The sequence below is a fragment of the Dermochelys coriacea genome, chromosome 3 (genome assembly GCF_009764565.3).
Source record: "Dermochelys coriacea isolate rDerCor1 chromosome 3, rDerCor1.pri.v4, whole genome shotgun sequence".
NCBI classification, from domain to species: domain Eukaryota; kingdom Metazoa; phylum Chordata; order Testudines; family Dermochelyidae; genus Dermochelys; species Dermochelys coriacea.
The window spans coordinates 85,635,277-85,661,730 of NC_050070.1; the positions used below are offsets into that span (position 1 = coordinate 85,635,277).

At 43.4% G+C, this 26,454-nt stretch overlaps 1 protein-coding gene across 6 annotated transcripts in view; it reads right to left on the reverse strand.

Moving 5' to 3' along the window:
- The window catches only part of DDO (D-aspartate oxidase), a 46,746-nt gene extending 21,543 nt beyond the window's left edge, over window positions 1-25,203 (reverse strand). The window contains exons 1-2 of one of the 6 annotated variants that reach the window (XM_038397453.2): window positions 25,182-25,203; window positions 21,012-21,168 (exon numbers count right to left, since the gene is read on the reverse strand). The gene's annotated coding sequence lies outside the window, so the exon portion shown is untranslated. Of the gene's footprint in view, window positions 1-4,804; window positions 4,868-7,549; window positions 7,754-21,011; window positions 21,169-25,181 lie in introns of those variants that run through there. The other 5 variants (XM_038397448.2, XM_038397450.2, XM_038397449.2 and 2 more) reach the window with 5 other exon arrangements.
- Window positions 25,204-26,454: the final 1,251 nt, after the last annotated feature.

Here is a 26,454-nt window from a genome sequence, read left to right on the forward strand (position 1 = left end):
TGTAGAAGAGAAGACAGAGGGGAGACATGATAACAGTTTTCAAGTACATAAAAGGTTGTTATAAGGAGGAGGGAAAAAATTATTCTCTTTAACCTCCAAGGATATGTCTACACTACAAAATTAGGTCAATTTTATAGAAGTCAATTTAGAAATCGATTTTATACAGTCTTGACGATTTTATACAGCCACTAAGCGCATTAAGTCGGCGGAGTGTGTCCTCAATACCGTGGCTAGCAGCGATTTACGGAGCGGTGCACTGAGGGTAGCCATCCCACAGTTCCTGCAGTGTCCAATGCCCATTAGAATTCTGGGTTAAGCTCCCAATGCCTAATGGGGCAAAAACATTGTCAAGGGTAGTTTTGGGTACATATCATCAGTCGCCCCTCCCTGCCTCCGTGAAAGCAATGGCAGACAATTGTTTCGCACCTTTTTTCCTGGGTTACCTGTGCAGACGCCATACCATGGCGAGCATGGAGCCCGCTCAGCTCACCGCTGCTGTTGTGAGCATTGTAAACACCTCGCGCATTATCCTGGAGTATGTGCAGAACCGGGCTAAGAGACGCCAGCACGAGGACGATTGTGATGAGGACATGGACACAGACTGTTCCTCAAAGCACGGGCTGTGGCAACTGGCAGCAGTGGGGCTGGTTGATACAGTAGAACACCGATTCTGGGCCTGGCAAACAAGCACAGACTGGTGGGACTGCATAGTGTTGCAGGTATGGGATTATTCACAGTGGCTGCGAAACTTTTGCATGTGTAAGGACACTTTCCTTGAACTTTGTGAGTTGCTGTACCCTGCCCTGAAGCGCAAGAATACCAAGATGAGAGCTGCTCTGACAGTTGAGAAGCGAGTGGCAATAGCCCTGTGGAAGCTTGCAACGCCTGACTGCTACCGGTCAGTTGGGAATCAATTTGGAGTGGGCAAGTCTACTGTGGGGACTGCTGTGATCCAAGTAGCCAATGCAATCACTGACATTCTGCTCTCAAGGGTAGTGATTCTGGGAAATGTGCAGATCATACTGGATGGCTTTGCTGCAATGGGGTTCCCTAACTATGACGGGGCAATAGATGGAACACATGTCCCTATCTTGGCACTGGACCACCGTGCCAACCAGTACGTAAACCACAAGGGATACTTCTCAATGGTGCTGCAAGCACTGGTGGATCACAAGGGACGTTTCACCAACATCAACGTGGGATGGCTGAGAAAGGTGCATGATGCTCGCATCTTTAGGAACTCCAGGGTATTCGAGCAGTTGCAAGAAGGGACTTACTTCCTAGACCAGAAAATTACCTCTGGGGATGTTGAAATGCCAATAGTTATCCTTGGGGACCCAGCCTACCCCTTGCTCCCATGGCTCATGAAGCCATACACAGGCAGCCTGGACAGCAGTAAGGAGCAGTTCAACTATAGGTTGAGCAAGTGCAGAATGGTGGTAGAATGTGCCTTTGGATATTTAAAAGCTTGCTGGCACTGTTTGCTGACTAGGTTAGACCTCAGCGCAATCAACATTCCCATTGTTATTGCTGCTTGCTGTGTGCTCCATAATATCTGTGAGAGTAAGGGGGAGACATTTATGGTGGGGTGGGAGGTTGAGGCAAATCGCCTGGTGGCTGATTTTGAGCAGCCAGACACCAGGGCGATTAGAAGAGCACAGCTAGGCGCACTGCGCATCAGAGAGGCTTTGAAAACCAGTTTCATGACTGGCCAGGCTATGGTGTGACAGTTGTGTGCGTTTCTCCTTGCTGCAAACCCGCCCCCTTTGTTGATTTTAATTCCCTGTAAGCCAACCACCCTTCCCTCTTCAATCACAGCTGGCAAAGGAAATAAAGTAACTATTGTTTTGAAACCATGCATTCTTTCTTTATTAATTAAAAAAAAAAGTGAGATAACTGACAAGGTAGCCTGGATGGGGTGGGGTGTGGGAGGAGGGAAGGGCAAGGCCACATTGCTTATTGTAGTCACACTACAAATCAAAACTGTTTGAATGACAGCCTTCTGTTGCTTGGGCCATCCTGTGGAGTGGAGTGGCTGGGTGCCCGGAGCCTCCCCCTTCCGTGTTCTTGGGTGTCTGGGTGAGGAGGATATGGAACTTGGGGAGGAAGGCAGGCGATTATACAATGGATGCAGCGGGGGTCTGTGCTCTTGTTGGCTTTCCCACAGCTCCAACAGATGCTTCATCATGTCTGTTTGCTCCCCCATTAGCCTCAGCATCGCCTCCTGCCTTTGGTCTTCACGCTTATTTAATGCTTTCCTGGCCTCTGCCACTGAATGCCTCCATGCAATAAGCTGTGCCCTATCAGTACGGGAGGACTGCATGTGGTCAGAAAACATGTCATTTCGGGTGCATTTTTTTTGCCTTCTAATCTGCGATAACCTCAGGCACGGAGATGATAGGGGGAGCATAGAAACATTTGCACCCGGGGAGAGATAAAAAGGGAGAGTAAAATTTAAGATGATACATTTCTGGGAACAAAAGGAAGACTCTTTCACAGTGAATCAAGCAGTTCACAGCAGACAGCACATGTGCTTTAGGTACAAGGTCACGTTTTGCCTTTTATATTGAGCACCTGCTGGTATGGTGACACATCACAAATGGCTGGGCAATAGAATTCGGTTTCCAGACAGCCATGGTAAGCCTTTTGGTACGTGGGGTTGGCTTCTTACGCCTTCATAACATGTGGGAATGGTTTCAAATTGAAGCGCCATCCTTTCCCATAGCAAGCAATGCTGGTTGGGTTTCACATTTAAAAGGAGGGGCTGCAGTTTTCAGGGGGATGTGCAGCACACACCTCCCCCCACTCCTCCGCGTGGCTATTCTCTGGGATGATCCCTTCACCCCTCCCCACCACTGAGTGGCTATTCTCCAGGATGATTCCTTTTAGCCAAGCACAAACAGCCCAGCATGAAGTGGTCCTTTTACTGTTCCCTTACAGAAATTCCTCTATTTCAACCAGGTGACCATGAATGATATCACTCCCCTGAGGCTAACACAGAAAGATAAAGACCAAATGTTGCTTGAATGTGACCAAAACCCAGGAACATTCACTCCATGCTTTGTGCTGCAATGATTCCAGACTACTTGCTACTGGCTTGGGATGGTAAAGTGTCCTACCGTGAAGGACGAAATAAGGCAGCCCTCCCCAGAAACTTTCTCAAAGGCTTTCAGAGTACCTCCAGGAGAGCTTCATGAAGATGTCCCTGGAGGATTCCTGCTCAATCCCCAGACACATTAACAGACTTTTCCAGTAGCTGTACTGGCCGTGAATGCATCCCAATTCTTCAGGGCAAATCAAACATTAAACACTATAGCTTTTGAACCTTGTACTGTAGTTACAAATATGCACTCACCAGAGCTGCCTTCTCTGGCTTCAGGGTCGGGGATCGCGCCTTGGGAGGGTATTGGCTCCAGGGTGATGAAAAGGTCCTGGCTGCCGGGGAGAACAGATTCACTGCTTGCCTGCTGCGCATTTGCCTCCTTCTCTTCTACCTCTTCCTCATCCACAAAATCCTCCTCCCTGTTGTGTGAGACTCCCCCTTGCAGGTATCCACAGACAGTGGTGGGGTAGTGGTAGGGTCCCCACCTAGAATGCCATGCAGCTGATCATAGAAGCAGTATGTCTGGGGCTCTCACCTGGAGCGGCCGTTTTCCTCCTTTGTCTTTTGGTAGGCTTGCCTGAGCTCCTTGACTTTCATGTGGCACTGCTGTGTGTCCCTGTTGTAGCCTCTCTCCACCATACCCTGTGTGATTTTGGCATATATATTAGCATTTCTTCTTTTTGATCAGAGTTCGGGCTGCACAGATTCTTCTCCCCATACAGCAACCCGATCCAGTGTCTCCCTTTCGGTTCATGCTGGAGCTCGTTTGCGATTCTGGGGGGACTGTATGGTCACCTGTGTTGCTGAGCTCACCACATTGACTAAACAGGAAGTGAAATTCAAAATTTCCTGGAGCTTTTCCTGTGTATCTGGCTACTGCATCGGAGTTCAAAGTGCTGTCCAGAGCAGTCACATTGGAGCACTCTGGGATAGCTCCTGGAGGCCAATACCGTCAAATTGCATCTGCACTACCCCAAATTCAACCCAGCAAGGTCAATTGTAGCGCTACTTCCCTCACTGGGGAGGAGTACAGAAGTCGATTTTAAGAGCCCTTTAGGGGGACGGAACGGAGTTGGTTGTGTAGACGCATTCATTTTAAAATCAACCTAACGCAGCTAAATTCAACCTAACCCCATAGTGTAGACCAGGGCTAAGGATAGGACAGGAAACAGTAGGCTTAAATTGCAGCAAGGGCAATTTAGGTTGGACAGTAGGAAAAACTTCCTGTCATGGTGGTTAAGCATTGGAATAAATTGTCTAGGGAGGTTGTGGAATTTCTGTCACTGGAGATTTTTAAAAGCAGGTTAGACATATACCTATCAGGTATGGTCTAAATAATACTTAGTCCTGCCTTGAGTGCAGGGGACTGGACTAGATGACCTCTCGAGGTCCCTTTCAGCCCTACAATTCTATGATTCAAGTGATAGCAAGTAGAAGTATTAAAAGCAAATGGTGATGTATAAAATAAAATCATAACATACATTCTAGAGCCTAGACTAATTTAATAAGATGCTTTCATGTCTCACAAAATGTTGCTCACCCAAAATCCCTGCAGCAATTTACAACCAGGCAGACTGTGACCCTTCTTTCATGAGACATTCATACCGTCAGCTGGCCTCTTAGGAAAGGATTCTGTGTGTCTTTGTACTTCAACATATACTCAAACAATCCTCCGTCTTTAAACATAAACACGACACCCACCTGCTATTTGTTTCTTCCTGTAGATTTCCTTTTGTGTAGCTTTTGCAATCTCCCAATTTGCACCTAGTTCAATATGCAAATAGGCATACAATATACAATAAATAAATGGCCAAACAGGGAAATAAGTGTCAGTTACCTTGAGGATGTTTTTCCTTTCAGGAGGGAGGTTTGTCACCTCCTGGAGACCTGCCTTAACTCCTACACCTTAAGAACATAATTTTCAGTATAGATAAACATTATCCATACATATATCTCTCAATGATTATGATGACCAGTGGGCTACCGACTCCTGATACAGACCTCACATGACTTTGGTGAACCATTATGCAGATACCTGAGCCTGGGGATCTCTGGACCCCCTATGCACTGTCTGTTGATCTCAAGGGGTCCCTGGCTCACAGTTGGTAATACTGACTATCAAAGTCATAAATGCTCTTCTTCATTCTTATAGGGCCCTTATTAAGGCTTCAACCTTTCCCTGCTTTCTGTTGGACTCTGCACCCTATGGTATAAGCACACACCCTCTGAGTGCCAAATTTCCTTTTTTGGAATTATCTCTTCCTCAAACTTTTTCAGATCATTGTCTTCCTTAATGAAGGTACGTTATCCATAAACACTTCCCACGTGCTGACCTGCACTTTGCCACTTTGTGCAGTAAATTTTGTTGCAGTGCAGAATCTAGTAAAGCTCAAGCCATTTTGTGGACTTATCCAACAAAGTCTTCCGGCAAGTTTAGCTTTGACATTTTCCTTTCTTCTTATTTATACTGTTTTGAAATGAGTTGATTTTTGACCTGTCATGTGACAATGGCCAAAAAGCACTGAAAGAGTCAATTTTTTCTACGGCTGAATAAGGCACGTTATTAAAATAAGCATAGATGATCCCTAAAGCTACTCTGTCTCTCTTTCTGCTTTACTTTGTATCTACCTTAGGTATTTATATGGCTCCCATTACTGTGGCATCTGAGCACCTCACAATCTTTAGTGTATTTATCCTCAACACCCCAGGAGGTAGGGCAGTGCTATGATCCCCATTTTACAGATGAGGAACTAAGGCACAAAGAGACATGATACAAATTTTTAAAAGTATTTAGGCACCTAAAGGTGCAGATAGGCACCTAATGGGAGTTTCCAAAAGCACCTGTCTACAACTTTAGGTGCCTAAATACCTTTAAAAATCTGGCCCTAAATGCCTTGACCAAAGTCACACAGGAAGTCTGGACAGAGCAGGGAATTCAAACAAGGTCCCAGGCTAGCACCCTAATCACCAGATGATCCTGTTCCTCTACTCTGGAGCTTCTGCCTAGGACCTCTTCCTGCCCTACTTTACTGATATGATTTTAAAGGAAACAGTACACATATACTCACAAACCACAACCCCAATTAGGATGTGCCTTTGGCACATTTTTATATTAGATTATTACTTTAACAGACAAACAGAGCCAGGTTTAAGCTGCTTCAGGCACACTTATTCAAGTATAACAAGGAGTCAGGTGCCACCTTAAAGACTACCAGATTTATTTATTTGTTAGCCTTTAAGGTGCCACTGGACTCCTCATTGTTTTTGTGGATACAGACTAACACGACTACCCCTCTGATACTTATTCAAGTATCTGACCCTACATGAACTCTCCTCTCTCCAGAATACCTATCGAAAGGCTGTAGCTAAAGTCAACACTGCCGCTCCTAGCTAGCTGCACTAAACATTTGCAATAATACTAGCAAGTCAATGTCCTCCTCCCTCTCCAAAAAGCAAAGCTTCCCATTGACCAAGACTTAAACATTGCCAGGCATATTGGCTCTTCATATGGTTGAGATAAACACGATAAAGAGTTTAAGTTTCCCATACCTCTGAGCACTCGTTCACAAGTCCAAGGTTTTATGTATTGCATTAAGCACTGTGGCTAATGGCACTGGCTGTAAACAGATATGACAGCTCAACTCAGCTTACAGCAGGGCAGCCTCCACCTTACATCTAAACATAGCCCCCATAGGAGTCAGTGTAGCTGTTGTTTTAAGCCAGGGGTGGGCAAACTTTTTGGCCTGAGGGCCACATCGACATTGAGAAACTGTATGGAGAGCCAGGTAGGGAAGGTTGTGACCCCCCAACCCCCGACCCATCCAACCCCCTTTGCTTCTTTCTCCTGACTGCCCCCTCCCGGGACCTCATTCCCTATCCAACCCCCCCGCTCCCTGTCCCCTGACTGCCCCAACCCCTATCCATCCCCATGCCCCCTGACAGCCCCCTCTCCCCGGGGATTCCCATGCCTATCCAACGCCCCTATTCCCCATCCCCTGACTACCCCCCCAGAACCTCCACCCAATCCAACTGCCCCCTGCTCCCTGCCCCTTATCCAACCAGCCACCTGCCCCCTTACCATGCTACTCAGAGCAGCAGGAGCTGCCTGGCTGGAGAGGCAGGCCAGAGCGCTGACAGTGCACTGAAGCTCTGGGGGCGGGGGCTAGCCTCCCCAGCTGAGAGCTCAAGGGCCAAGCAAGATGGTCCCATGTGCCGGATGTGGCCCACGGGCCATAGTTTGCCCAGCTCTGTTTTAAGCAAATTTTATGCAACTTGTGGAATGAAATCTAGTGTAGTTCCATTTAATATCTGGTACCTTGCCTATAAGGGACTACATCCTGCTCTTCCAAGGGAATGGTCTCTGGGAGCTAACATGTTTTTTATCTAGTTTAATATATCTGTGATCCTTTTTAAAAAAAGTTGGGTAAGGGAAGGAGGGGGAAATACCTGATGAATAAAGAATCCAGATTCTGTCTGGTAAGAGTTGCTCTCCCCAGGATTGCTTAGAAGTGCACAAAAGCATTAATAAGACAGAAAGAAAAACATTAGCTCAATGGGAGGAGCAGTTATGATACCACATCAAACTCCACCCTTATTGGCCATTGCTCCTGTTTGGTTGCTGCTTCACGTCACAGATAAAACAGTTGTTTGTGCTTTCTCAAAAGGGGCTGTTCCCAGAGCTGACACATAGCGAGAGGAGAGTCCTACAGCCCACTCATTAGCACTGAGGGAGCTTTGTCATTTTTTGTTCTATGTTTATTTCCCTGCAGATAAATTCCTCGTTGCATTAACGAGGAGATGATACTCTGGGAGCCTAGAGTATCTTGCCTAGAATTAACTTGCCTTCTCCCTAGATGTGAGCAACTATTACAGCTGTAGTGTATCTCATCATGGCTGCCAGGATACTTGGACAACAATGCTAATCATTAACCGAGTATGACAAGCTGTCAGCCCTTTAAACTCAGTTCCACAGTACAGCTCAGGAAGAGGTCCTCATTAAATCGCAGTTTACCCGTTATTAAATCAACAAGTTCTTTTGGCAACGAGTAGGATTTGCTAAAACCTGCTAGCACAATATAAAATAAAGATATTAACAAGACAATTAAAATCATTTCAAATTATTTAACAATATATTGAGGTTCCAACTTGGAAAGCTGTTCTTTGCTACTGATTTAGTAAATGTCATATACAGTGCACTGTTTTTATTATCAGAGATAAATAGGAAATGATAGTAAGTAGAAGCAGAAGGGACAAAATTGAGAGCCTTACACTGTCATAAACACCCCCACAAATGAAAAACAAAGCCATCTAAAATCCTAAATCGTTTTCTTGTGGTGGAAATTGGAATGATCTCTTCTTGTTTGAAAGAAAAGAGCTATATGCCATCTTTTATTGTAGGAGATGTCATAGTTGGTTGTGTTCAAGGGCATATACAGTACTACAAAATTTTAGTCTTGCTGTTACTCATTTATTTATTTGTAAATGGAAAATCTTACCCCTTTATTTGCTCTTGCATATTGACTGGGAAAAGAAACTTTGAGAGAGAGAAGATAGGTGAGGTAATTTCTTTTACTGGACTAACTTCTATGGGATATCAGTTTTCAAGATACACAGAGCTCTTCTCAGATCAGGGGAAGGAAGCAGAGTGTCTGAGCTAAACACAAGTTGGGACAGATTGCTAAGCAGAAGGGGTGAAGCAATCATTATGCATAAAAGGTTCGAAGTGGGCAATTAAGGGTACAGGCAGTACGGTGTGTTGCAAATTATTGTAATAAGCCATAAAACAAGTGTCCCTGTTTAAGTTCATGGCTTTTGATATCTAGCAGAGTTATGAAATCCTCACATGCTTTTTGCTCCTCACACTGGAACAAAACACTCAGCAAATCTACATAGAAATCATGCAGGAAACCAAAAACTATAAAAAAAAAGGTTGCCACCGGACTCCCTGCTGCTGTTTTTCTTTTAAAAAAGCTGATGACAGCCATCCAACTTAAAAAGTGGAACCAGCTTCAACAACTCCACAACCAATACATAGCTGCCTGTCTCAGATACATACAAGGTAATGCACAATGCTCAGAATGCACCCAAAATACATCACCAGACTTAAATTTATAACTCTGCTAGACACCAAAATGGATTTAACAGGGGAACTGATTTTATGGCTCATTACAACAATTTGCAACACACCACATTACCTGCTACCTTTAATTGTTCATTTCAAAGCCTTTCTGCCTAACAATCTAATCCCCAACTGTTCAACTCATTTCAAGTGACTGCCTCCAACAATTACCCTATTTGTTTAACAATCTGTCCCAATTTGTATTTAGCTCAGACATTTTGCTTTCTTCCCCAGATCTGAAGAGGGGAGCTGTGTAGTCCAAAAGCTTGTACCTTTCACTAACATAAGCTGGTCCAGTAAAAGATAATTACCTCAGGGACCTTGTCTCGCTCATATCCTGGGACCAATACGGCTATCACAAGACTACAAAGTATAAAGCAGATCATTTAAAAATGAGCCCTCTAGTATTGTTAACCACAGCATTAAAAAAATCCAGGCACCCCAAAATTATGGAATTTACTTAAAAATAGGTTTCAGAGTAGCAGCCGTGTTAGTCTGTATTCGCAAAAAGAAAAGGAGTACTTGTGGCACCTTAGAGACTAACAAATTTATTAGAGCATAAGCTTTCATCCGATGAAGTGAGCTGTAGCTCATGAAAGCTTATGCTCTAATAAATTTGTTAGTCTCTAAGGAGCCACAAGTACTCCTTTTCTTTTTACTTAAAAATAATAATTTTTAAATCTTGATATTTGACATCTGTTTTTTGAGTCTTTAGCATTCATGTTTTCTAGCTTTTCTCTGCAACCATGAGGGCTAGAAACTTAATTTTTAAAAATTAAAGCTGAAATGTTCACACAATATCATGCCTCCAGAAGCTGGGGCTTTAAGAAAAACACCAAATATCTCAAGATTCATGTTAAAATCACTAACACTGGCAACACTGACATGGAGCATGTTTCTCCCAGAAAATAGAGGGATGATCTGTTTGTTGAAATGGCCATGTCACCATAGCCTCTGACATTAAGTTTAATGACACTCTCAGAGATCTTTTCCTTTCCCCCACCATTCTGGATCTCACCCTTGCAGCCTCACTTAGCAACACTATCCTTCCTGCTGAATAGAAATGAATTGCATAACTGGCTGCAGAGTTGCACCCTTGAAGGAAACAAGGCACTGTCTTTTCCACAGAGGCTGAGTGTGTTACTTCTGCAGCTCACTACCCCTTGTTGATGAAAACATCTATTTGCCTAATACTGAATGTCTTGGATGCACCCTGTATTAGCTATATAAGAAGATTCCAGGAATGTCACTCTGAAGCCTAAAATGTCTGAGTCAAGTTAGTGTGTAGTGAAGCTATAAGCATGATTGAGAGCTCTTTTTGTTCAGAATATCACCAGGTTGAATCATCACTAGGTTTTGCAATCTGTTACCATCCAACTTTTAAGTTCTTAGTCATTTTGACTTTATGAATTATATCTGTGCAGTGTACAGCGACAATAAAGCATGTCTCTATGTCATGCCAAGAGTCCTTGATATCATTGTGATACCAGAGGTAATTCAGCTAATCACCATCCTTACTCTACAACTAATTTGCATGTGAGAATTTCATTGGTTGCATGAGGGAGACTGCACAGATGGTGGATTGCTTGACTCAGCTGCCACCGCATGTGCCCCACTGCCACCCGCTCAAATATACACAACTATCCCAGCACAACCACTGCTACACAAATCAACACAACCATCAACATAACACAATCAGCATACACAATAACCCCAAACACATACAGCCCCTCCCTGAAGCACACGCCCTTTATTCGCCACCCACACAAATCTCCCAGCACAATCCCCTCTAGACACAAATCAACACAACCACCCAAACAACAACATAACTAGCTGTGATGCTGTATGATTTAAGATGACCATTGATATCATTGTTGTTACCACTATTATACAATTGCTACAAATCTTATGCAAAATATGTCATGTTAGGTATTATATGTATGTATCATCTTTGTGTCTAAAGTTACGAATATTTGCTATGTGGTTGTATCTCAAATATGTGTTTTGTTCTTGGGTTACACTCACAAGGTAGTTTTACATCCCATCTAGCCTGACCAATGTTGATGGACCATTCAGGTGATGATGGGCCATTATGGGAGATCAGCTCTTCAGTGAGTCTTCCTGTGGGTGCCTCAGACAGCCAAGAGACAGTGGCCAGCCCTGTGATTCAGCAAAACATGTAAGGGCATGTGATATGGACATGTGACTTCAGACTCCATCTTTGTCAGTAACGTTCCATACACGGGGCTGTGGGCTTTGTTTGGGACAGTAAATTTCCATGCACGTGGCAGAGGACATAAAAGACCATTGAGACATCTCTATTTTGCCTCATTCCTGCTCCAATTCTCTGGACTGTGGATTTACAACTAAAAGAAATATTTTGAACTATGGACTGAGGACCTTCCAATCTTTTGGAAGTTACCAGAGAGACTTTTGCAAGTCAGCAGTCTATTCCATCACTGCTATGATCCTGAGCTATGAACATTGAAAATAATTTGTATGTATATGACTATTTAACCATTCAATAACTCTCTTCTTTTCTTTTATTCATAAAATCTTTGGTTAGTTTACCAAGGGTTGCTAACAGCATGATATTTGGGTAAGATCTGAGATACATAGTGATCTGGGGTAAATGTCTGATCCTTTGGGATTGGTAGAACCTCATGTATGGGGAAATGGGTATTCAGTAACCTTTCATTATATTAGACTTGTTTGTCTGGATGGGAGCCAAGGGCTGGAAGGCTGAAAGGGGACTGTGTTTGGTTTCTTGTTAACCAGCATGGTGCTACAGAAGCTCGTTTGATACTGGTTTGGTGAATCTAATCATAGAATAACCCACCAGTTAGTTTTTGGGGGATTGTCTGCCCTGTTTCATGCAGTCTGCCCTCATTGTGGTTCCTCCCAGGCATTCAGTCACATCAGCATATACTTGGGATCCATGGTCTGTTACCATCCAGTTTTGAAGGTCTAAACCATTTTTGGCTTTTTCACACATATGTGAATTTGTGACTTACACCCATGTGCCAGCATGGGCTTTCAGCTACTAAAAAATGTTATAAAGGAAGCTAAAGAAGTGACAAATAATATTAAGGTTATTCTTATTAATGTAAGCCCTATGGCCAGATGCTCCAGAGGAGAAAGAGCTTTGGACTCTCACTTTTGGGGAGAAGGGAAAAGTCCTGCCATAAAACGCTTCAGTTGCAAAGGCTACCTACTCACTATTCCTCTAGTGACACTTGAGCAGTCACCATAACTATACAGGAAGTTGGATTTAGGGGGCTATGTGCTCTCAGAGAGGCTCAAAGTGAGGAAAGAGTTTTTATCACATGGCAAAAAGCTAATTTCTAAGCCCCCAGGTCTCTGCTCAAGCGTCCTAACTGCTCCTGGCTCCCCTCCCATGAGAACTTCAATGTGAGAGATGACAAAGAGGTCATCAGCAGAACTGAGTGGACTCCACTGAGGCCCTGCCTACTCAACGTCTTAATAAAACACTAAGCTGAGATAAATTGTGGCACCTCCAAGCTGGACCAGACTCCCCTGAGACTAGAGTCAGACTTGCTGAGAAACTCTTGGACTGCTGCTTCTCATTGATCTAAACCGTACAGGGGTTTGGTGAGGTAGTTTGGTCAAGGGACTACTATCAGTGGGTGGAAAGGGAGTTAGACAAACTACTACCAATGTTATTGAAAATGGCGTTTCATGTACTGTGTATGGGGCAATAACAAGAGGACTCCTTGGTTGTAAAAAGAAACTGGCTCTTTCTTAAAAGAACTATTTATAGAGCCATGTGACTAACTTCCTGGTGCATCCCCCAAACTTACTCTCCTGCAGCTTGGGCTCCTCCCTCCAACTTCCATGCAGGTTGCCAAATCTTTCCAACAAAAAAATATTTTGTTGGTGGTGGTGTTGCAAAAGAGTGGATATTTTACTCTTTCTTTGCATATAATTCTCATGCTGTGTTTTACCAAGTTTATGACTGTGATCCCTTTCCCCTAATGAAGTCCTCCTTGTTTCTACCCAATCTTGGAGTGCTACAGGTAGGAGAATTCTGCCTCTTAAGGGCACCTAGAGAAGACATATTTAATTTTTCCAAGTTACTGAATGAGGGCTAGTTTGATTATTTTCAAGTGGGACGCTAGATATATTGAATCTGGCCCTTTTTTGCTGCTGTTAACCACCTGGCAAAAGGGTTCCATTAAGATTAAGGTCACACACTGGCCTACAGCCACCTTAGTGAGTTTTTTTAAAGACAATCTTATGTATGTTAGTCCAGTCCATATACATGTTTCCAGGGTGTCAGTTGCCATGATATCTAGGCATCACTAGTTGAAAGAAGTGTCAGAGATAGTGATGGATGATTCAGGAGGCTGGACAACAGTTTTCAGTGGGTTTTTTTTCCAGAACAAAAGGGGAAAATAGTATCTGAATGATAATAAACATACTGGTTCAGAATTACGCATATGAATAATTTCTCCATCAGCAACAAAACTGTTATTTCAAAACAGCCTGGGGGATAACATATCTGTTGAAGGGTTAGCAGTGTAGAACTCAGGCTCCAGCATGTCCTTCAACATAGGGAACAGTCAACCTGGGAGTCAAGGAAGGAGAAGGGAAAGAGATAGCAGTTGATTTATAACATTTTTTATAGGTCACCATGAGACTCTTCGGTCAGCATTGTGTCTGTGTGTGGCAGAGAGATGTACAGCTTTTACTAAAGATTTTTATCGCAAGACACAGGGCTTGTCTACACAAACACTTAATTTACAGCAAGCTGGAGTGTAAATCTACCCCACACTAGTCTGTCGTGCACTAAGTGCGCATGTGGACCCTTCTAATGTGCACCAAAATTTCCCAAGTGTGTCTTGATCTACTCCCATTTCAAAGCAGTATTGATCAAAGTGCACTGTGGAACTTTTTTTAAGTGCAAGACAGCAGGGCCCACAGAGACACTTAGTGCACGGCAGGCTAGTGCCAGGTAGATTTACACCCCAGCTTGCTGCAAACTAAGTGTTTGTTTAGACTAGCCCATAATAGGCTAAATCTAGAGTTCAGAGCATCTGAAAAGGGGGGAGGGAAAGGTGGTTCTAAGGCACAGATCTTGAGACTGGCTCCTGGTGCAAATTAGAGCAACCACTGGTCTCTTCTAACTTGCATTGACTTGTAATGGCTGCTGAGGAATCTGGAGTGCAGTGCACTCAGGCCTTGTCCCCTCCCTTCCCTCAAATGTCACTGTCAAGCTGTCCTTCAGTGGCTCAAGAGTGTGGTTACCAGTCTCAGGGCAGACTGTTAGGAGGCTGAGCACAAACCCCAAATAGGATGTGAATTCTATACTTAGATGTCACCAAATATCATATATAAACTTCTGAGGCACTATAAACATCCTAACTGTGGAGTCACTGACAGTCCCTTTGTGTACTCCAGTCTATCTTGTCACCTAGGCAAGCTTGTCTTTATGATAGATTGCCCTTTATATAGAAAAAAAAGTCACAATATTCAGGTTATTCCCAGTCCCAAAGGACCAGTCGCTTACCTCAAGTCAATTGCACCTTAGATCTCACATCAAGACAATGCTTGTAGCCATTCCTATAACAAACTATTTAAAGATTTATAAACTACAAAAAGGGAACAAGAGTTATTTACAAGGGTTAAAACAGGTAAACATACCCATACAAATGAGTTATAGTCTTAAATTGCAAATGGTAATAGAAGCTTTTATAATAAACAAGCTCTATATGTCCCTTAGGGGTAACCAGCTAAATACTGGGGATCTCTTGCTTATACCTAGAAAATCTTGCCCTTGAGAGTCCAAGCAACATAGAGATACACTTTCTCCTTGTCAGAGAGTTTTATTCCCCTACCCCTTTGGCTGAGCTGCCAGTTCAGCTGATAGGAGGAATTCACTTGTATGTTCTCCCTTCATGGAGCAATCCACAGTCTTTTGCCCTCTGATATTCCACAATAGTTTATCTGGTGTTAATAGGTCCTGCCCAACAGCAGAGGTCCAATGCTTTGTTTGAAGACAGTATTTCACACTGATGCCTGATTTACACTGGAAAATTAAGTCAGCTTTATTATATCATTCAGGGTTGTGAAAAATCTACATCCTTGACCAGTGTAGTTTAGCTGACCTAACCCCCAACATAGATAGTGCTATATCCATGGAAGAATTCTTCCATCAACATAGCTATTGCCTATCGGGAGGTGGATTACCTTGACATACAGGAGAACCCTTCCATTGGCATAGGTGGTGTCTACACTGAAACACTAAAGCAGCACAGCTACAGTGCTGCAGCTGTGCTACTTGCAGCATTTCAAGTGTAGAGAAGTCCTAATTCAGGTCTCTTTCCTGTCTGGTGATTTACACAGTTAGAGAGACTTACAGCAGTATCCTTACAATATGCAATACAGGTGTTAAGTGAGATTAATGCATGTAGCAGTTTACAAGCATTCAGTAAAGTCTAAACACTAAGCACAATTTTATAACTCAAATACCTATTTTACCAATACTAACCTGCAGGTGAGCCAGCCTGGTTCCAGCTATGAATTTGTCAATGCTCAGTTGAGACCTAGGGACTTCAGCATGAGCTGGATTTACCATGCCTTTATGGCAGCTGAACATTTCCCAATCCTCAGGTGCCCATTGAAGGCAGCTTTAAGTCTTTTAGCACTGTTCTGACAGCACAAATTGACATTAGTGTGGGCTAAGATTGAGGTGTGACACTCTGTACCTCGGGGGAACACCCTGAACCCCCATATTCATCTTTATAAAATGATTGTGTGGTATTCAATGCAAAGTTTCTCATGTTGGGTGTCCTCGGAAGGCTCATAATGCACTGAGCATGGTTGTTATAGTGATGTTATAGTAATTGTTACAGTAATGTTATAGTAAGGTTATAATTTCATGTATATAGTTATGAGGCTGAAAATGTATCCTCATGGCTTAAAGCAAGCCCATGCAAAAACTCTCCAAGAACAGAAAGGCAGTTCACACCTCATCAGAGCATGGATGGGACAAACCCAGCCCAGCCTCACAGGAACAATGGACACTGGTTTAGGCAGCAAAAAAATAATCTGTTGGAGCCTTGAGGGAGTCACCCCCTTCCTTTGACAGTTTGGGACTGCGATGAGTTAATGCTCACCTGACTCTGAATGGGGGGGGGGCGGGAAGCCAGGAGGAAAAAAAGGACATGATAAAAGCAAGAGACTTTTGCCATGCTCTCTCTTTTCCACCTACGTCTATAGATACCACCACCAACAACAACAACTGAAGCACTGATCAAAGGGGAGAACTTGGCTGAAGAGCCAGCCTGTGGTGAGAAACATCTAAGTTTGTAAGGACACTGAAAGTGTTAAGATCAGCTTAGAATGCATTTTGCTTTTATTTCATTTGACCAACTCTTCTATTATCTCCCTGTGTGAGCTACAGCAAGTCACTCCTGTCTCAGTTTCTCCATCTGTAAAATGGGGATAATTTTGCAGGATGACTGTGAGGAATAATTAGCTAATGTTTGCGAAGGACTTTTTACATGGAAATTTTAAAGCAGAAGTGTTTCAAAGCCTTCCAGCTCCAGATTAAAGAAAAGGATGCAAAGTAAATGCAGTCTCCTATTTAGATTAAATACTAAACTCTACTAGGGCACACACAGAGAACATAGGTTATGTGACCACTCATTTAGAGGAAATGTGTGCCTATCTGCACACTGAATGAACCAACTCAATCTGTTGGTTAATTCAGTATGCAGATAGGCATAATCAGATCCTTGCTAGGTGCTGTGATATTGAGTCTCCATGATTTACTAATTCATAAGTGAGATTATGTTTTTCATGTTTGTGACAGCATGTTAGCAAGTATGGTGGGTGGACTGGCCACTTTCAGACTTTATCATTCCTTTCTGACATGGCATTTTGTCTGATAATTGAGCACCAGATCATGTATCACTCAACACACAGGTGAGTGACATGAAATGGTTCAAATAAAGCCAGTCAGGCAGCATTTGGCAGGAAGCTTCCATTCTGAGGTCCACATTTTCATAATTGGGTAAACAAAGAAACAGGCATCTAATGGGATGATTGTATGTTCATTTTACAACTGGTCACAAGAACTCAGTAATTATGAGCACAATACTGCATAAACAGTTGCACACATGTAATTACAAAATATCGGGCCTGACTTTAAGTGGGAAGGAGACGAGTGAGAAAACATATAGCCGTGGCTGGGAATCTTTCACTGTGAAAAATCAATCCTGCAAAATCTGAGAAACCACAACCTCTTATGATTTCCATATTTGAATAGCCAATGGCCATTAATATACCTAGCAAGAAACATGACTCTTTTACACTGGATTTTCTGTTTAGATTATTCTGTTTTTAAAAAATTCGATTGATCTAGATTAGTTTGTAGAGATTTGAAATTCAGAGCATATTCCAAAAATCCCAAGGGCAAAAAGTTAATGTTAACTTACCAAAAAAATGTTAATTCCACCCTTTATCCACCCCTCCACCTCTTCCCCCTCAAAAAATAAGTTACACTAGCGAAAGTGAGGACAGAATTTGTCTCAGTATCTGACCTTTTAACATAAATAGCTCATGATATTTTCCTCTCATACTGAAGTAAGTTAGGAATAACTCCACTGAAATCAATGAAGTTACAGCAGTTGTAGCTCAATTTTTCCAAGCCATTTCCAGAGGGTGGGAGTACAGAAGGAGGTGGGAGTTGAATTAAGATGGCACAGGCAGCCTGAATTCTGGCATTTCCTAATTTCCGAGTACTTGACTTTGCTACCTTCTTTTAACAAAGTTTTTTAGTTTGTACTGTAATAATATCTAGTCCAGCATTTTTCAAAGTTCGGGTTGTGACCCAGCACTGGGTTGCGGCATGTCAAGTACTGGTTCACTCTGATCAGCACCGCCGATCGCGACATTAAAGTCCTGTTGGCGGTGCTGCCCAGCTAAGGCAGGCTAGTGTCTACCTATTCCGACACCATGCTGCGCCCCGGAAGTGCCCAGCAGCGGGTCCGACTTCTAGGCAGGGGGGCCACAGGGCTCTGCGTGCTGCCCCCACCCCGAGCACTGACTCTGCATTCCCTTTGGCTGGAAACCAGCCAATTGGAGCTGGGCAGGGGGGTGGCTGCGGACGAGAGCTGCATGGAACTGCTTGCGTGCCTCTGCTTAGGAGCCAGACCTGCTGCTGACTGCTTCCGGGGAGCAGCACAGTCTGCGGTGCCAGGATGGGAAGCCTGCCTTAGTACCCCCGCTGTCCCGCTGACCAGGAACAACCCACGGTATGTCTGTGCCCCAACCCTGTGCCCCAATCCCCTAACCCTAAGCCCCCCAAACCTGGAACCCCTCTTTCACCCCAAACCCCTCATCCCAGCTCCACCCCAGAGCCTGCATCCCCAACCCAGAGCCCTGACCCCCTCCTGCACCCTAACCCCCTGCCCCAGCCCAGAGCCCCCTTCCCCACCCTGAACTCCTCATTCCTGGCCCCACCCCGCAGCCCTCACCCTATACCCCAACCTTCTGCCCCAGCTCTGAGCCTCTCCCATGCCCCAAACCCCTCATCCCCAGCTCTGTTGGGTCACGGGCATCAACAATTTTCTTCAACTGGGTCCCCAGAAAAAAGTTTGAAAACCACTGATCTAGGAGGTGGTCTTGGATTTTGGTTTCATAGGAGGCTGAAGAAATACACACACTACTCTTGTTGAGGTGTTTGTACTTAATACACAACCATAGTTTAGCATGAAGAAACATTTGTCCTCTGTGTATACTTGAGCCAGGTTTATAACGTTTCATTTCAATGTTGCTCATTCATGCCTGACAATTACCAGAAAGTGCCCTTCCAACTCTTAATGCTACTGTTATTTTTCTTATGTCCACCCTTTACTGTTGGTTCTGCACTGATGCTTTCATAAGATTAGACAAAAGTACTGTAAATGCCAGTCAGTACTTTCCAAAAAATACTGGGAAAGGATGATATAGCCAGAGAGAGCTGCCCTTTCACTCTTCAGGATAACTGCACAAACATTAAAAATTTCAGGAACATTAATGTTTTTATTGTGGGATGTTCTGTGCATACTAAGTAGTTTTGCATTAATTAATGATATCCTAGGTGGTATCCTGCATCAGCTATGACAACCTAAATTAGAGGAGAAGTAAAGGCATCCACAAAACTAATATAGATAAATAAAATAAAACAAATAAATAAAATGGAAGAAAGGGGAAGTTTATAGTAATTAATATAAATCAGAAATTAGCAATTTTAGAAAATTGATAAGGAAAAGGAAAGGGAATCAAGGAGAAATCTTTGGTCAGTAGAGTTAAGGACAACAACTAATATGAATATTAGGAACAAAAAGATGCTAACAATGCTATTGGTCCATTACTAGATGACAGTGATAGAATTGTCAGTAATATGTCAGAAAAGGAAGAAGAGTTCAATAACTATTTCTGTTCTACATTTAGGAAGAAAACAGATGATATAATCATATTATATTATAACATTCTTTCTAATCCATGAGTATCTCAAGAGGATACTAAACAGAAGCTACTACAGGTAGACATTTTCAAATCAGCAGGTCTGGATAACTGGCATCCAAGAGTTTTAAAAGAGCTGGCTTAGGTGATTGCTGGACCATTAATGTTGATTTTCAATAAGTCTTGGAATACCATGGAAGGTCCAGAAAATTGGAAGAAAGCTCATATTGTGCCAATTTTTAAACAGAGTAAACAGGACGACTTGGGTAATTATAGATCTGTCAGTCTGACACTGATCCCAAGCAAGGCAATGGAGCATCTGATACAGGACTGGATTAATAAATAATTAAAGGAGGGTAATTTAATTAAATGCCAATCAACATAGGTTCATGGAAAATAGATCCTGTCAAACTAACTTGATATATTTATTTGATGAAATTGCAAGTTTGGTTAATAAAGGTAATAGTGCAAATATAATATATTTAGACTTCTGTAAGGCATTTGACTTGGTACTGCATAACATTTTGATTAAAAAACAAGAACAATATAAAATTAACATGGCATGGCTTAAAAGCTGGCTAACTGACAGGTCAAAACATCATTGTAAATGAGGAATCATTATCGAATGTGTGTGTTTCGAGTGGGGTCCCAAAGGGAATGGTTTTTGGCCCTGTGCTAATTAACGTTTTTGTTAATGCCCTGGTAAAAATATATATATATAAAATTATCACTGATACAGTTTGAAGATGACACAAAAATTGCGGGATTGGTAAATAATAAAGAGGACTGGTCATTGATAGAGAGTGATCTGGATAGCTTTGTAAGCTGGGCTCAAGCAAATAATAAGCATTTTAAAATGGCTAAACGTATGTGTGACACTGCACCCTATATTCTTCATAGTGATATTATACAATTATAGCATAATTATGATGCATTTTGTACAAGACAGGTCATGTGAGGTGTCATTGAAAAAGTTATGACTTGCTGAATATAATTATCCCATTTGTATGCATATATCATTTTTCTAGCTAAAGTTAGGAATATTGACTGTGTATCTATTTCAATCATGCTTACTCTGGGTGACACCCACAACTAGACTTTCTGGTACAAAAATGAAGAAGCCAGACAGTACTGATGGCTCATCAGCAAAGACAATGGACCCTGGAAGAACTTAACCTTCCTGTGAACATTTTGGCCAGCCTATAAGCAATGGCTGTCCATCATGGTGGCAGCCCATGTCCATGTCCATGTCATATCACGTCATCAGTCATTGTAAATCGTCTCCAAAAGGCAACGCACCAACTCATCCCTACTCACCTGAGATTGAGGGATCCTGGTTCAGCAGCTGATTTGATCAGTGTTCCTCCTGTGCACGCCACCATCACCAGGCACAGTAGAAGGTCCGGGTTGTCCGTCACACCAGAGCTGAGGCAATCGGTCAGACATGACCCTCCCTCTGTGACTGATGTCTCATCTATAAAGAATAGCTTTCTTGACTGTTAGTCCATAACATCTGTAAGGGCTAGAGGACCTGGGCTTCACGCCCTTGATTCCAAACCACTGAGTGTTCTTTACTTACCTGTACCCAATAAACTGTCTTCTTGTTCACCTTTAATTTTGTCCCTCTTCTGTTTCACTGAGACCATAGGTGACAGACCCTAAATCAGGGATTATCCAAACTTCCATCATTAGCAGGGGTCCTTTAATATCCATTTTAGTTCCCTTTTCCCCTAACAGACTCAGCAGTACCCCAGTTCCAGGTGGCACCCCAGGGGGAACCCATCACAGTACCTATCTAGGAACAAAGAATGCAGGACACCCTTACACAATGGGGTATTGAATCCTGGAAGCAGTGACTCTGAAAAAAGATTTGGGGATTATGATGGATAATCAGCTGAACATGAGCTCCACAGTGTGACCCTGTGGCCAAAAGAGCTGATGCAATCCTGGGATGCATAAATATGGGAATTTCACTTAGGAGTAGAGAGGTTATTTTATCTCTGTATTTGGCACTGGTGCAACCACTGCTGGGATGCTGTGTCCAGTTCTGGTGCCCACAATTCAAGAATGATTTAACAATTAGCTCCCTAATCATTTTCATTGCCCTCCGCTGGACTCTCTACAATTTGTCCACATCCTTTCTGTAGTGGGGAGCCCAAAACTGAATGGAGTACTCCAGGGGTGGCCTCAAAAGTGCCGAATAGAGAGGAATAATCACTTCCCTCGATGTGCTAGCAATGCTTCTACTAATGCAGCCCAATATGCCATTAGCCTTCTTGGCAACGAGGGCACACTGTTGATTCATATCCAGCTTCTCGTCCACTATAATCCCCAGTCCTTTTCTGCAGATCTGCCACTTAGCCAGTCGGTCCCCAACCTGTAGCAGTGCCTGGGATTCTTCTGTCCTAAGTCAGGACTCTGCACATGTCCTTGCTGAACCTCATCAGATTTCTTTTGGCCCAATTCTCCAATTTGTCTAGGTCACTCAGGACCCTATCCCTACCCTCCAACATATCTACCTCTTCCCACATCTTAGTGTCATCTGCAAACTTGTTGAGGGTGCAATCCATCCCATCATCCAGATCATTAATGAAGATGTTGAACAAAACCGGCCTCAAGACAGACCCCTTGGGCACTACACTTGATACCGGCTGCCAACTAGACATTGAGCCATTGATCACTACCCGTTGAGCCCAACGATCTAGCCAGCTTTCTATCCACCTAATAGTCCATTCATCAAATCCATACTTTTTTAACTTGCTGTCAAGAATACTATCGGAGACCGTATCAAAAGCTTTGCTAAAAACTCAAGATATATCACGTCCACCACTTTTCCCATATCCACAGAGCCAGTTATCTCATCATAGAAGGCAATCTGGTTGGTCAGGTATGATTTGCCCTTAATGAATCCATATTGACTGTGGCTGATCACCTTCCTGTCCTTCAAGTGCTTCAAAATGGATTCCTGGAGGACCTGCTCCATGATTTTTCCAGGGACTGAGGTGAGGCTGACCAGTCTGTAGTTCCCCAGATTCTCCACCTTCCCTTTTTTAAAGATGGGCACTATATTTGCCTTTTTCCAGTTGTCCAGGACCTCCCCCAGTCATCACGAGTTTTCAAAGATAATGGCCAACGGCTTTGCAATCACATCAGCCAACTCCCTCAGCACACTCAGATGCATTAGATTCAGCCCCATGGACTTGTGCATGTCCAGCTTTCCTAAATAATCCTTAACCTGTTCTTCCACTACTGAGGACTGCTCACCTCCTCCCCATACTGTGCTGCCCAGTGCAGCAGTCTGGGACCTGACCTTGTCTGTGAAAACCGATGCAAAGAAAGCATTGAGTGTACTTCAGCTTTTTCCACGTCATCTGTCACTAGGTTGCCTCTCCCATTCAATAAGGGTCCCACACTTTCCCTGACCTTCTTGTTGCTAACATACCTGTAGAAACCCTTCTTGTTACCCTTCAGAACCCTTGCTAGCTGCAACTCCAATTGTGCTTTGGCCTTCCTGATTACACCCCTGCACGCTCCAGCAATATTTTTATTCTCCTCCCTACTCATCTGTCCAAGTTTCCATTTCTTGTTAGCTTCCTTTTTGTGTTTAAGATCACAGAAGATTTCTCTGTTAAGCCAAGCTGGTTGCCTGCCATATTTGTTGGCAGGATCAACTTTCTGATCCTCTTCTTCCCTGTGTTCTTCAGTCAACAAATTGGGATGGTTTGTTTCTGCACCCTCAATAAGGCTTCTTTAAAATACAGTCAGCTCTCCTGGACACCTTTCCCCCTCACATTAGCCTCCCAGGGGGTCCTGCCCATCAGTTCCCTGAGGGAGTCAAAGTGCTTTTCTGAAGTCCAGAGTCCATATTCTGCTGCTCTTCTTTCTTCTTTTTGTCAGGATCCTTGAACTTGACCATCTCATGGTCACTGCTGCACAGTTTGACACCCATTTCTACTTCCTCTACCAATTCTTCTCTGTTTGTGAGCAGCAGGTCAAGAGGATCACTGCTCCTTCTATACAAGAACTCAGGCTAGATTATCACAATTGTCCCTTCTGGCCTTGGAATCTATGAATGTACCTACACTTAAACTTCATGCCAAGATCAATAATAGTGGCTCTTCCTTCATTGACTAAATGCAAGTAATTTTTGGATCATTCAGGGTAGATAGCCAGGCATTAGGTGGGAATATGACTCAATGGCAGGACTGATAGCATGTGGGGCTGAGATTCTGTTTCTGAACAATGTTGGAATGTTGAAAAGTTTGAGCACCACAGTGACCATTAACTCAGCTGGGACAGTGCTTCAGACAGGTGCAGTTCAACTTTCTGATCCTCTTCTTCCCTGTGTTCTTCAGTCACCAGTACATATATGAGAGTCTGTGAACCTGTTTCTAACCCCCAGGAAGCAAATGGAGTCCTTCTGTGCCATTTCTTCTTTGAGCAGCTCCAAGATCGTAAAAGTCAACATGAGTGGCTAGTTATTTTTAGAAGAGTAGCTCCCACTACGATTCCAACGCTGTTCATTTTACTGTTCACTTGCAGATGGCATTTATTCAATACAGGGTGAGAGAATAGGAATACTGCCTTACATATTAAGATGACTTACGATTGTATTTAACACAAAGATCTGGTGATTCTTAGCTTCTTAGGCATCATGGTCAGTATAACTGAAAATACTTTTCTTTCTAGTCAAACAGTGGTTATAGGATGTTATAAAATTTTCCTTAAAGCTATGAGAGTCTGTTCTGTCCTCTGGTAGTCAGAGACACAAGGTGGGTGAGGGAATATCTTTTATTGGACCAACTTCTAAATAAAAGAGATTACCTCACCCACCTTGTCGCTCTGATATCCTGGGACCAACATAGCTACAACAATACTACAAACAACAGTGACAGTCAGTTTATCTACCACAAGACATATCAGAGGGGAGCACTAACAACCAGACTCCTCTGGGTGGATCCTATTTATCTGCAACAAACATCTGAGTATTATACAAGATTCCATAGGAGAAAGTAATGCAGCTAAACAATATGTTGCTTTAGATGAGACCTACTACATTATTTCTGGTTTCAGAGTAGCAGCCGTGTTAGTCTGTATTCGCAAAAAGAAAAGGAGTACTTGTGGCACCTTAGAGACTAACAAATTTATTTGAGCATAAGCTTTCGTGAGCTACAGCTCACTTCATCGGATGCATTCCGATGAAGTTAGCTGTAGTTTACGAAAGCTTATGCTCAAATACATTTGTTAGTCTCTCAGATGCCACAAGTACTCCTTTTCTTTTTACATTATTTCTGACAGTCATACAATCTATATGACTTCTTAAAGTATCTGTGGAATTTCTTTGAAAGGGTCATTTGTATTCAGAAACCTTTGTGATTAAACTATTAAAGAATGGAAGTGTAACTTGTTTTCTTGAGCATAAAGATTCTTCTAACAGTCATTCATAAAAGATTTCTGCACTATTCGTCAAGAATTAGCTATACATACCAGTTCCTCAGATCCTATGTCTTCCATTGCTGCTCATGTCTTTTCTATGATGCAGTATGCATGCATAAAGTGGCCTGAAAAAAGCACATAGGGACTATCATTACCCTCATGTCTGCCCATCCCGTTCAGCAATTAATTCTGCTCCCAATGCACAAATCAATTCTGTCCCCACAGTTCTAGTCCAACGTCAGTTCTGTTTCCACATCTATTCTGTCCCCCTCCAATCTCTCATCAGTTCTGCCGATGCCCTAGCCTCAACTCTGCTCCTCGTGCAGCTCCTGATGTGAAGTGATGAGTCATCCCTGAACTAGAGTCTGATTAATCCACATGCAGTGATTTTTCATTCCTGTGCTAGGCTCCAGCCAATCCATAAACCAGGAGCTGGTCTGCTGACTCTCAGGGCAAGTATATAAGCCTCACAGGAGCAACAGCCCCTCAGTCTGCCCAATGTCACTACAGGGCTTGGAACTCTCCCCTGCCTGATAGTGGTGACAGGCTTCATAGACCTTGGCCTGCTCGAGCCCTGCTCCAGCCTAGCTCCCAGCCCCACTCCTGCTTCGCTCTGAACCTACTCCTGACTCTGTCTCCAACCTCTGGTTCCAGTTCCTCATCCAACTGCCACCACACTGACCACCATACCCAACTACCACTGTACTTATTACCACTATGTCTGATCCTTTATGTCTCATTATTTCACATCTGGAGTTCTTCATCCCCTGTGCCCAGCAAGGTGGGGTCCCCTCGTGCCAGGCTGGATGTTGCAGGGAGTGGAGAGGAGCAGTGAGCCATTCTGCCTCCATTGCTCACAGGAGGGGCAGGGAGAAGAGGGAGTGGAGTCGCTCTGAGCTGGTGGGCTCTTTCTGCTCGATCCTCCAATATGCCCTCCTGTGAGAATGTTGCCGGCTCCTGAGTGGGGAGGGGGAGAGAGCTCTGCCTGCCTCCTGCCGCAGCCCTTATTGGCCGCTTTTCCCCAGGAGGTAGCAAATGGGGAAAGCAGTCAATCCATGGGAATTTTCCCCTAGGCAGCACTGAACACGTATGCCCCTCAGACACCTGGCTAGCTTTTACAGAAATGTATTACCCAGGTCTGCAACTGGGCATGCTTTAAGCACTGGCAGTCCAGGCTAAATTCTGTTACTCTGCATTTGCCATCTTCAGTGTCTTTCAATGGGAACTTTTCCAACTGAGGTACATTCCTTGGGCTTGATTCTCCTCTTATTTACACTGATGTAAATCAGCAGTTATATCACTGAACTCAATGGAATTGTGTGTG